The sequence below is a fragment of the Humulus lupulus genome, chromosome 2, assembly GCF_963169125.1.
Source record: "Humulus lupulus chromosome 2, drHumLupu1.1, whole genome shotgun sequence".
NCBI classification, from domain to species: Eukaryota; Viridiplantae; Streptophyta; class Magnoliopsida; order Rosales; family Cannabaceae; genus Humulus; species Humulus lupulus.
Genome location: NC_084794.1, coordinates 260,210,915 through 260,223,534, shown reverse-complemented (window position 1 = coordinate 260,223,534; position 12,620 = coordinate 260,210,915).

Here is a 12,620-nt window from a genome sequence, read left to right as displayed (position 1 = left end):
TGTGTTATGATATATGTTTTGTAGTCACTTGGGCATATGACTTGCTTAGATAGCAAGCCCCAAGAAATTTTATCATTTTCGTGGTTTAGAGTTATGATTTATCCTACCTCGATTAGTAGACAGAGGACCTAGATGGGTTATCATATACTATAGTTGTGATCTAACCTACCTCGACTAGTAGATTGAGGACCTAGATGGTTTTATCACATACCACGCCAATGAGTTAATGGCCATTAATATTGTAGTCCTATATGATATACATTTTTATAGTCATATGTTTTATAGCATATGCTATATGATATAGTCTTATGTTTTATGATTTATGACATATATTTTTTTTAGTAGATTTTCCTTGCTGGGCATTAGGCTCATTCCTTTCTTTTTAGACGATGCAGGAAAATGAGCAGGGAAGGCGGGAAGGATTCATGGCAGCTTGGCATGTGTGTTGAGGATGAATGGATTGAATAGACTGCTGAAAGATCGAGGATGACGTTGTTTTTAAGTCTTTTGATTTATGTTTTTAGGTATTTTCGCACTTAGTTTTTTTAACAATTTATCAAAGTTATGTTTTTATGTTTTATGTACTAAACAATGGGTACCCATACCATATTTTGTATTTCGTATGATATTTTGGATTTTAAATAAAGTTATGTTATTTCTTATGTATGTATTCCAAAATAGTAGCTATGTTTAGTAGTTTTTAATGGTCCCAGGTCTAGAATTAGTCGGGGCATTACAGCGCTGTTCTTGGAGCGTCACGACCCGTATGATTTCGAGGGTGTAGGGGTTCTTCTGAACCGCCATAGCGCCCCGGTGCCAGGTGGGTTGTGCCGCGGTGCTGTCCTATGAAAACAGGGCCAGGGCCTTCTGACTTGAGGCGCGCTGTGATCCTTCAGGGTTGCGTTGTGGCGCTAGTTTGAAAGTTAGCCAAAAAAGGGGTTTTGAATGCGAGGACTCAAACCTAAGGGCTCAGGAAGGGTTCTACTACCTGGATTAGTAGAATTCGAGGTCCTGGAGGCTATGAATCGGTCCGGAAGCCTTTATTCACTCGATATTAATGGATATCTTTTATTTTGGTTGTGACTAGGGTCGCACTAGGGCTTAGAAAAGGGACCGTGCTCGAGAGGCATTTCTATTTATCTAGTGTTTTGACCAAAGGTAAGAAAACTACACTCATTCTATGTTTAGGGCTTGGCCCGGTTATTGCACATAGTTATCACTATGCATAGAATATTTGTTAAACATGTTAATTGCGTTGTGTTTAGCTGTGCAAAGTAATAATTGCTTATCTGTAAATCTGATTGGAAGGATCGACTTATAAGTCGAGAGCTTGTCGATTATATTCGATTGAAAAGCTTGACTTATAAGTTGAGGCTCTATCTATTGTATCTGACTAAAAGCTCAGCTTATTAGTCAAGGATTCATCTATGATATCTGACGAAAAAGCTTGGCTTATTAGTCAAGGATATATATTGTTAAAAGGCTCGGCTTATAAGTTGAAGGTTCAAAAGGTTCAACTTATAAGTCGAAGGTCTAAAAGGATCGGCTTATAAGTCGAAGGTTTAAAAGGCTTGGCTAATAAGTTGAAGGTTTATAAGACTCGACTCATAAGTTAAGGATTTAAAGGCTTGGCTTATGAGTCGAGCCCGACAATAGCATGCTGAACATCGACTGATGTGGTTAAGCTAACCAGGAAGCGTGATATACGCTTGAACGGCCCTAGGGCCACCTGAAATAATAAGCGCCATGTATGCCTTTTCAGATCTAAGGCTGGTTGTACAAGGAATTGGGCAATAGTCCATGGCGTGGCTTTATAGTCACTTATCTAGATTGATCGCATGCATGAGTAGGATTATTACTGCTAGGCATGCTAATTATGATTCTATGATATGATGATTTACTGCTTATGAGCAAGATTATGTTTTCTTGCTGAGCCTCGGCTCACGGGTGCTAAATGGTGTAGGTAAAGGAAAGGAAAAGCTGGACCAGCCATGAGTTGGAGAGCTTCAGAGGCAGAGTATACATATGCGGCATGCTCGTCTGCCACAGTCGAGGTTATCAGTTGGAACAAGAGTTGGACCCTGATTTTTCCACCTAGGTCGACTTTTGTATACATTTTGAGTTTGTAACAGTTTTAAACTTTGTTGGGATCCCATGTATTGAAATCAAACTCTTTTAATGAAGGTTGACTTTTGATAGAAATGTTAGTACCTAAACCTGTGGTTAGTTTCAATTACACGTTTTAAGTCCAAATGACTCGTTTAGCGAGTTAAACACTATTTAATTACATAGTGTAACGGTTCTAGATTATGATGATGTTCCACTTTCCACTTGTGAGCCTATATTTTGAAGCTGCTAATTCATTCTCGAAATTTGGGTGTAACATTTGGCCCGCTCAAAAGTTTTTTTTGAGACCTGTGAGAAGGAAACTTTTGAACTTCACCTTCGGGAAGCGTGCCCACCTACCACACTCGAGGATGGATACATATCAATGTGAGAGTGGATACCGAGAGTACTTGAGTACTCTTCTTCTACACACATCTTTTTGTTGGGATTAGTGCCCTTTAAATCATATTTTTTGAACAATATTTTATGAAATAAATAATAGAAATGAATTTTTGCATATGTTGTTTGTTTATTATTATTATTATTAGAATAATATTATATAAATATTAGAAAATTCTCAAATTCATTATTGTGACTACAATCTTTTCACAGTAAAACAAAGTTAAATGGAATCTTTGGATTAAATACTGTAAGTATGGTTCACTAGTATTATGATACATGTAATCTAGATCCGGATTATTGATATAGTAGGACATCTTAGTGGAGGTACTTTGTATAAAGTGGTTATACATGAACGAGACTTGATATGTTATTAATACATAATAATACAGTTTACTTGTATTAATTCAACATATCAATACGATGATCATATACAAATTGATCTTAATCCTAAAGTTATTATGAACTCATGTTTATGTCATATAAGTTCTTTGATTCACGTTATGATTTGTTATAATGATCAAGCTGAAAACTTTTGTTTTGGGAACTCATTTATGAAAATGGCTGGGGACGCAATATACATATATGGAATCTATAATGGTTCTCTTAAGGGTTGGTTTTTGGAACTGAAAGGTTATTGAGCTCAAATTCATGAATCAATTTATGAATTAACCTTCACTAGTAAAGTTCATGATACTTAAGGAAACAAGATATAATTAAAGAGGCTAAACGGTGATTAATTCCTACTTTAATTATGAACCATTAATAGAAAACTGAATTGTATGTAGTGATTAAATTAATTGACACTTTTTATATGTTTAAAAGTACTCAATAAATAAATGTCTATAATTACAAGAGTGCAATCTCATATTTTTAGTGGAATAATATTGAGATTAATAAATTAAGGTTATTATATTAAAGAGTTTTAATTAATAATCTAAATTTATTGGAGCTTGAAATTATAGATCCATAGGTCCTCGAGATGACTCTATCAATACTATTCAAGGTAAGAGTTGGAATTTGGAAGAATAAGGAAAATGACATATTTGGAAGAAATTTGTTCTTCAGGGTCAAATATGTAATTGAGACAAATTAATTAATAAATTAGTTTTCAAAGTTAATAAATTAATTAATATATTTTTCGAAAATTATTTTTAAATAAAATGGTATTTTCGAAAATAGCATTTAAATAATTAAGATAATTAATTTTGAATTAATTAGTTTTATTTATTTAAATAACTTGAAATGATATTTATGATCATTCAAATTGGATTTGAATTTGAAATGATATTTATTCATTAATTAATCTAATAAGATAAATTATCAGGTTTATATATTTCTAAATAAATAATTATTAAATAATAATAAAAAGAAAATGATTGGAACACATCTCTGAAAACTACACGCCAACTAGAGTGCATGCACTGTAGTTGGCGTATAACAAGGTTCGAGAATGGGGCTTGGATTTCATTTATTTATTTAATAATTTTTTTATAATTTGAATTTTTGAATTTTAAAAATTAAATTAATTCTTTTTATAAATCTATTAGATACAAATAGTTTTACAGAACTTTTAACAGAGAGAAAAATACATCGTATTATTTTTCTCTATTCCTGAAAACTGTCTCAGACCTAATATTCCAAGATCTCATGTGTTGAGAATATCTTGTGAATCAGAAATATTTTCCTACCATTACTCTACGTGCCTACACACGTCTTGAGGTGTAGAGATACATCTTAGTATAAGTATTTTGAAGAACTGCTTTGGATTGGATGTTCTTTGGAGATACAAAAAGATAGTCAAGAATATTGATAGTTCTTCAACTGGTAAATCCTCTTCTTTTTTATTTCTCTATGGTTAATGTTTTGCATGTTAATGGATCTTATTATTTAAAGTTTGTTTAAGAAAAATTTTCTTTTGAAATCTCTGTGCCCAACACCCCGTGCTTTCCACTGCGCACATGGTAAACTAGTTACCAAGAATTGGTACGAGAGAGGTAATTAATCTCTACATGCATTAATTACTGTGTGGGTAAAATATGCATTCTTAAATTATCATAATATGTGATGAGTGGGTGGATGTTTATTTTGGTGAATGTATGTTCTTAAGAGTCATTAATTATATGGTGTTTTGGGTTTAAGAATTGTTCTTATTTTCTAGATCTACAAAATTGTAAGCCATAAGGGGCATAGGAATTTTTGTATTTTAATTTTCTGCAATAGTCTATGTAACGCCCTGGTTACTCCAGAACGGTTACGGTGATCGGTGAACCAGAAAGTTGACTCGCTACCCGAGTCCTTTGGTTAAAAACGTGCATCTAAGTGTTATTAACAGACTAAGGTGGAAAATCAATAAAAAGGAAAGGATATATTTTATTAAATACATAAAACTGTTCGTGGGCCCATAAAATCTTTTACAAGTTATTTACAACTCAAAATGGTCATTACTGTTTCAAATTTACAAACCCGCCGACCTAAGCAGAAAAAATAGGGTAAACCCCCTAGTTCCTCTGAGAACTCCTTGGACGTGGTGGTCAAGCAGCTGCATATGTACACATCACCACCTAAGCTCTCCACTCAAGGCTGGGTGAGCTTTTCCTTCCCTTTACCTGCACCACATAGCACCCATGAGCCAAGGCCCAGTAAGAAAACACAATATAGCATGATATAATATCAACAATGATCTTAATAATCATTCAGGTCTTTCAGTCCAAAGCAAGTAAGTGATAGTCGCAAAAGTCACCAAGATGGGAACAACTCCCTTTAGCCATTTGATGATAGGGTCACCGGGGCTTAACAGAGAAGTGAACCTTTCACTAGCTTCCTCATGACCATAGAGTCATAACCCTGGAACATCGTTCCCTAGCCATGTGAAGAACGGTCACCTGGGCCTTAGGCCCTAGCTCTGAGTAACTAGCTTAGACTAGCCAAGCGGTTATCGGTTTCGTCAACCTTAGGGTCGGTCCAGCATTAATGCTTTAGAGTCATTCAATGTTGTTATCGATTAGATCCAATCTTCACTCGGCCCTGCGTACAGGACGCTTATGCCGTTTCTGACTCTTAGGTCAGTGATACACGACCAGTGCCATCCTTGACTAATCAGTGCCATACACAAGTAAACAACATTTTCTAGCACTTAATATGCAATCCATGTCCACATTTATCAACCAACATGCTTCAGCAATAATCATGCATGTAATATACACAGGGTGCAGTTTTCTTACCTCAGGTTCGAGCAAGAATTAATATAAGAACGACCCTTGAGAACGACCTGTCTTTTTGTCCCTTAGCGGTTACATGGTCATAACCAATTATGGGATTCCATTAATAAAATGAATAACAAAGGTTTCCCAAACCAAAACCTTGCCTCCGTGACATCGAATCCTACTAAACTGGGTAGTAGGATCGATCCCGAAGCCTAAGGCTAGAATCCCCGAGCCAAAAACTCATTTCTGGCCAAAATGCCACTAAGGGCCGCGGCCCTCCCTGGCCATGTCGCGGCCCGCCCCTCATACAGAGGCGGCCTCCCTCAGCACCCAGCATGAGTCGCGGCCCTCCCTGGCCATGCTGCGGCCCAACCTATACTTCAGCCAAAACTCTGGTTTTCCTCCCTTGTAATTTTCCTTGAAACCAACCCTCCAAACCAAACCCAAACCCCACCAAACATCCAATACAACCCCTAAACTTGATCTACATCACACCCTCATCAAAACCCAAGTTAAACACCAACCAAAACTTCCATTAATTCCATCATTCCACATCAAAACCAAAAGCTAAAAACTAAAACTAAAACAGAGCAAACCAGGGAACTAGTGGCTAGAAACTTACCTCAAACTCAGATTGTGATGCTCTTCAATGGTAGAACACTCTCCCAAACTTCCAAGACTTACTTCCCAAGCTTGAATCCTAAAAAATGGCTCAAAAATCACAAAGAAAATGGAGGAGAAAGAAGGTACGGGTAAGCTCTTGAAATTACTCTGTTTCTCTTCATTTCTACAGCCATAAATGGCTTATATCTATCCTATGGGTGAAAAGACCAAAATACCCCTAGGTCAATTAAGGGTTTCTAAAGGCTTCCAAGGGCAAAATTGTCCTTTCTAACCTATTTCGTTAATCATAATTAACACCCTCCAATTCCCGCTATTCTTGATATTCTCAAATACCAATAATTCATATCCTGATACCCTTATACTCCCGACAACGTTCTAATCATTTAATCATCCCGAGACTCACCCCGAGCCTCGAACTTAACCCCGTTATGACTAAACCGCCACTTAATATTCAAAGATCGTCTCATGCCGAATAGCTCGAACAAATCCACATTATAATGTGGCCTCAACAATATATCACCGACATGCATACCAATATACAATTATGCCCTCAACGGGCCAAATTACCAAAATACCCCTGTCATGAAATTTGGACCCACATGCATACATTTAACATCATATTATAATATAATTCACATAGACATGCATATATTCATTTAATGGCATAATTACATAGTTATGGTCCTCCCGTCCTACTAATCCAGCCATTGAACCACATTAGGGATTTCGGGGCATTACAGTCTATTATTTGCAAAAGTATAAAATCTCGAGCCCCAAAGCACAAAGGGTGTCGAGATCTTCTCGGCAACCCCCTGCGCATGGCCCGTGCTTGCCCAGCCAAGCACCAGCATGCCCCGAGCCCATGCCGCATCCCCCGTGCAGCTCCCTCACCTACCTGCGCGACTACTTGCCTTCCTGCAAGCCTTCTCGCCTGCATGTGCACCTACTCGCCTGCTTGCGCATGCATGTTGCACCGTGCGCACCTAGATCTAGGATCTTGGGTGTCTTATGTGCCCAGCCAAGCCCCTAGCTACCTTGTTGAGTCCGAGCCTTTATGGCTTGGTGGCTGGTGGCTTTTTCAGCCACCCCACCAAGCTGAGCCCTAAAGTTGCAAACCTAATTTTCACTTGGCTCCTTACCCGAGCCCTAGGGTGATTGATTGGTTTCCTTGAATTTGTGGGCTTGGCCCAAATTGTTAATTGGAATTTTAAAATTCTAATTAAATTTTGAATTAAGTGGTCCAAGTTCAAAATGGACCTAAATGATCTATTGGACTTTTATTAGCCAAGTTCAATATTTTTAAAAGATTGTTTAAAATTATTTAAGTCATTTATAATTAAAAAATGGGCTAGATGACATAAGAATAATCAAAGGCCCACAATAAGGAGATAAAGATTCTACATGATGCCTTGGTTTTATTTTTATTTATTTTGTAAATTATTGCAAGTGTTGTCATTTTTCTAGAATTACCCTAAACACCCGACTCGCATTTATTTACTTATTTATTATTATTTTTTATAATGTTTGAATGTATTAAAAGTGTTTAATAACATTGTCATGCATTATAACATGCCATTCATATTACCCACATAGTATTTCTAATTCAAGTGTACATCTCATATCGAGTAGAAACATGTTTGAATTAGGAACATCCTCTTTGCTTATATGCATTAAATGAATCATATAATTAATCTAGAACAAAGTGGTAAATTGATTTTAAGTGTTAATTTGAAGACCTATTTGATAATTAATTTTATTAGATAGGCAAATGATATTCTAAATAATTAGAGCATTTATTGATATTTAAGGTTCTATTTAGTAAGATGATTAAATCTTGTTTAATAATTTAAATGCTTGATGAGATTAGTAATTATTATAATATCATTTGGTAAATTAATTGGATTAATTAAAAAGCATAGGATGTTTTGAGAAAAAACATATTCAAAAAATTGTGAGTGGGACAAGGGGTAATAACAATAACTCCTATGGTCTCCATTATTAGTTAACACCGATGTTTCATGGAATGGGCCTCAAGGCGTCTTTGCTTGCGTCCCCTAGGAAGGTTTCTAACTGTGGTATTATTCAAGATTAACTTATATATAAAATATTATTGATGATGTATTTTAAGTTTGAGTGACCCTAAGGCAAGTCATTAATAAAAAATAATGGGTTACACTCACAAAGCTTAACTAGGCTTTCGAGCGGACTAGTTAATCTTGACCAAACTAGCGGTTATTCATAAGTGAAAAGAGAAAATAGTTGATTTTAAGTTTTCACTTATGAATTTGAGAAGTGTCTCAAAATTAATTTAAGATTAGTTTGACCTACCCTAAGGCTGGTCCATTAATTTTAAAATTAACTTATCGCAAAATTAGTAATAATTGTTTTTTTTATGTGTTATTTAAATTTGTTACATTCATGCATCATATTTACTATTCCAAAATTAGTTGTTATTCATAATATATTGTAAATTCAATTTTATTTTATTTATTTCAGCAGTGATGAATTCAAACCTTATTACTACTTTACTTGCAAACGAGAAACTTACTGGTGATAATTTTATGAAATGGAATTCAAACATGAAAATTGTTTTGATCTGTGAGAACCACAAGTTTGTCTTTACTGAGGAATGTCCTGAGGTCTCTGCTGCCACTGCTACCAAAACTGCTAAAGAGATATAATGCTTGGATTTTATCCAACAACAAGACTAAGTGTTACATGCTTGATAGTATGAGTGATGCACTCAGAAAGAAGCATGAGGACATGGAGATTGCATATGAAATATGGGAGTCTCTTCAAGCCAAGTTTGGATAGAAGTCTGATCAATGCAGACACGAGGCTACTAGAACCTACATGAACATGAAAATGAAGAAAAGAGTTTCTGTCAGAGAACATGTTCTAAACATGATCAATACAATGCATGATATGGAAGTTAATGGAGCAACCATTGATGAGAGAACTCAAGTTAGTGTGATACTTGAATCACTCACTCCAGCTTTTTCCACATTTACTACCAACTATGTTATGAACAAGTTGGAGCATAATATGACCCATCTGTTAAATGAGTTGTAGAATTTTGAATCACTCAATAAGAGTAATTCAAAAGTAGGAGAAGCAAATGTTGTTGATTCTAAACCTTCCTCTTCAAAAGGGAAAAATAAGAAGAGAAAGAAATCCCATGACAAGGACAATGACAAATAGTAAAGGAAGCCTAAAAAGTCATCCAAAGTCAATGAGAACAAAGAGAACAAAGATAACAAAGCTTCCAAGAAATAGAAACCCAAAGGGACATACTTTCATTATGGAGTTGAGGGCCATTTGAAGAGAAACTGTCCTAAGTATCTTTCAGACCTAAAATAAAAGAAGAAAGGTAAATATGATTTACTTGTTTTTGAAGCTTGTTTAGTGGAAGATGATACATCATCCTAGATTGTTGATTCTGGTCACCAACCATGTTTGCTTTTCTTTACAGATTCTTAGTTCTTTGAGGGAACTTGCTGATGAGGAGGTGACTATGAGGGTTGACAGTGGTCAGGTCGTGTAACGACCCAAATTCGCTAATAAGGCTTAAGGGCCTTGATTAGCGTGCCAGGAGGGCATGATGGGAGGGCATGATGGGATTTATGTGTGATTTTATGAGTTAAATGCATGATTATGATTTAAAGCGTGTTATATGACTATTTGATTATTTGAGATGCATGACTATGTATATTAGTATGCATGTAGGCCCGGATTGTGTTAGAAGGGCATAATTGTAATTTTGGCCATGTTGGGCATAACTGTATTGATATGTGATGATTGTTGAGACCACATTGTGATGTGGATGTATCTGTGATTTGTGACTCGAGACGATCCCAGTGAGCAGTCTAGCGGAAAATTGAGGCGGAGATTTATACCCGGCTCGGGGCGAGCCTGGGGGTATAAATAGGAAGCTAATGAGTATATTGGGGTTTATTTTGATATCGAGGAATAATTATTTGGTGATTTATCAGGTGTTGGAAAGCAACAGGAAAATATTAGAGACACTTGAGGATTAGCGGGAATTGGGTCAAATGACTAAAATGGCCCTACTTGGACAAAAAGAGTTTAGAGTTAATAGGGAGGGAATTTTGGTCAATTGGCTTTAAGAGATTGATTTATGAGGCTTTATATACTTAGTGGGATTGGTAGAGAGAGTGGATGGCTGTGGGAAAGAAAGAAAAAGGAAGAAAAGAAAAGAGAGAAAGCAGAGGGTTTTCTAAAGGATCGGTTTGTGCATTCTTGCACCATTTCTCTTCAAATTTCTTGGGGCAAAGCTCAGTAGAGAGCTAGGATAGGCTGAGCATTAAGGATCTTAAAGTTAGACTTGAAGATTTGGCAAGGATTAGCAAGAACACATCAACTTTTGAGGTAAGTTTTTAGAGATTTCAGTTTTAAGGGTTTTGCTGGTTTGAGCTGTGTTTTGAGCCGAGTTGATGGGAAATTTATGGAATTTCTGGGCAAGCTTTGAGGGAGAGCAAGCTAAGGAGGCCTAGGGTTGAATCAAGGTCGAAATTTGCATCAATGGTATGATTTCTAGCTCTTAACTTTGTTGTTTGACTGAATTTCTAGGTTTAGGGTTCATCTATGGTGAATCTTGTGATTTAGGATGTGTGTGCTTGGGTTTTGAGATTTGGGGATGCTTGGGATGAATGGAGAGTGTTTATATGCTTGATTTTGAGTTTGGTAATGATTTGGACAAGTCTGGGGTTGAATTGGTAGAAGGAAATCGCAGGAGGCGATTTTGGGTAGTGCTGGTCTGCAACTAGCGCTACAGCGCTAGTCAGTGGGCGCTGTAGCGCTAGCCCCTGTTCCTGGGGGTGTGGTTCTGCTTGTAGCGCTACAGCGCCCTCTTTAGAGCGCTGTAGCGCTGCACTGTTCACAGAAGGGGTTTTTGGGTTATTTGTGAGGGATTTTGACCTAGGGTTCGGGGCTCGATTCTGCCACTTTGTTTTGGGGATCTAGGACTTCCCGGGGGCCTCGGGAGTGGTCCCGAGGCTAGGTATTCTGACTTGGGGTTCGGTGTTGACTTTGACCTATGTTTTTGCCTAGGTGTGCGCTAAGGCTCGAGTGGGATCGTGCTCAAGGAATCAAGTGTTGAAAGCTATCGAATTGAAAGGTAAGAAAACTATAGCACCCGTAGGATAGGGCATGGGCCCATAGTGTGATTGCGGGGCACGACCCTATATTGCATTACATGTTAGGGTGCAGACTTGATTGAATTGATAGATGTTCAAATGTTATTTGAGTTAGACTCTCTGTGATTATAGTTGCATGATACGGTGAGGAGCCGATAACGACAATGGAGCCGAGAACGGCGAAAGGCCGAGAACGGCAGTGGGGCCAGAAGTACCACATAGCACGTGGGGTGCTTGTAGTCAGGGTGGGACCCCATGGATACATGTGATATCCTTACGGTGAGGACCGAGACCCCAGGCTTTGGCAAGGCTTCTGGGGCGGCATGGCCGGGTTGCTTAAGTCAAATGGTTGACCAGTTTATCTGTGGACTATCTGATATGATTAACTGTATAATTTGCATATGTTATGAACTGCATGAGTTTTCTTGCTGGGCTTCGGCTCACGGGTGCTCTGTGTTGCAGGTAAGGGCAATGATTGAGTCAACCAGCCATGAGTACGGAGAGCGTGAAGCGACGCGTACATGTTTGGCCTGACCGACTGCTTTGGTTAGGGGTTTATATGAGAAATGGCTGTAATAATCTATGATTTTAATAATTATCGACTGTAAACTTATTTTAAGTTGTAAATAGTCTTTAAACCTTATTTTGGGATCCCAAATGTTAAATACTTGAAGTTTTCAATAAAGTAAACCATTTTCAAAAGATTACAGCCTCAACTTTTGCTTAGTCACACTTTTGTTTTAAAAACCTCGGTTAGCGAGCGAATTGCACAAAGTTTAGTTTTAAAACTCACTTGGTAACGACTCTAAGGTAGTAGGGCGTTACAGGTCGTCTCTGCCAAAGTAGTTGGAACAACTCATTTGGAATTTGATAAATTTTTTTTTTTTTTTTTGCACAATGTTTATTTTATTCCTGGATTTACTAGGAACTTAATTTCAGTTTCTATGTTGCATGAACAAGGTTTTGATATTTCTTTCAATAATAATTCGATTGTCATCTCAAGATCTGGTATTGAAATATGTCATGCAAAATCAAATGATGGGTTGTATAAACTTAAGGCAAAAGAGCGATCTATATACAACTCTGAAATGTTTAAAGTTGCAAACCCAAGATCTATTAAACGTCTAAA